This window comes from Canis aureus, chromosome 27 (assembly GCF_053574225.1).
Source record: "Canis aureus isolate CA01 chromosome 27, VMU_Caureus_v.1.0, whole genome shotgun sequence".
Classification (NCBI taxonomy): domain Eukaryota; kingdom Metazoa; phylum Chordata; class Mammalia; order Carnivora; family Canidae; genus Canis; species Canis aureus.
In genome coordinates, this window is record NC_135637.1 from 44,759,331 (window position 1) to 44,759,679 (window position 349).

The window sequence follows — 349 nt, forward strand, 5'->3', positions numbered from 1 at the left end:
AGTCTAGGGTTTCTTGTTGGACCTGCCTTCTGAGGATTTGGGGGTGGAGGTTGCCTGCAAGACGCATGTGTGGCATGAGCAAAGTGAAGCCTCCAGGCCCCCGGGGCTAAATGAAGGCTATATCCCCAGTGTCCCGGGGGCCCCTTCCCTGACTGTGGCCCACTGTGACTGCCGGGTCCTCCTCCTGCTTAGCTGTGCCTTTCCCACTGTCTTGGGGAGCCCTCAACCTGCCCATTTCGTGGAGGAGACTTTGTGCCCATGAGCATTGCAGGCAGCCTGGCAGGGATGATGTGCTCTGGTCTCGCACAGGAAGTGACTTTGCACGGTGCTCACACTGAGGGATGGACAT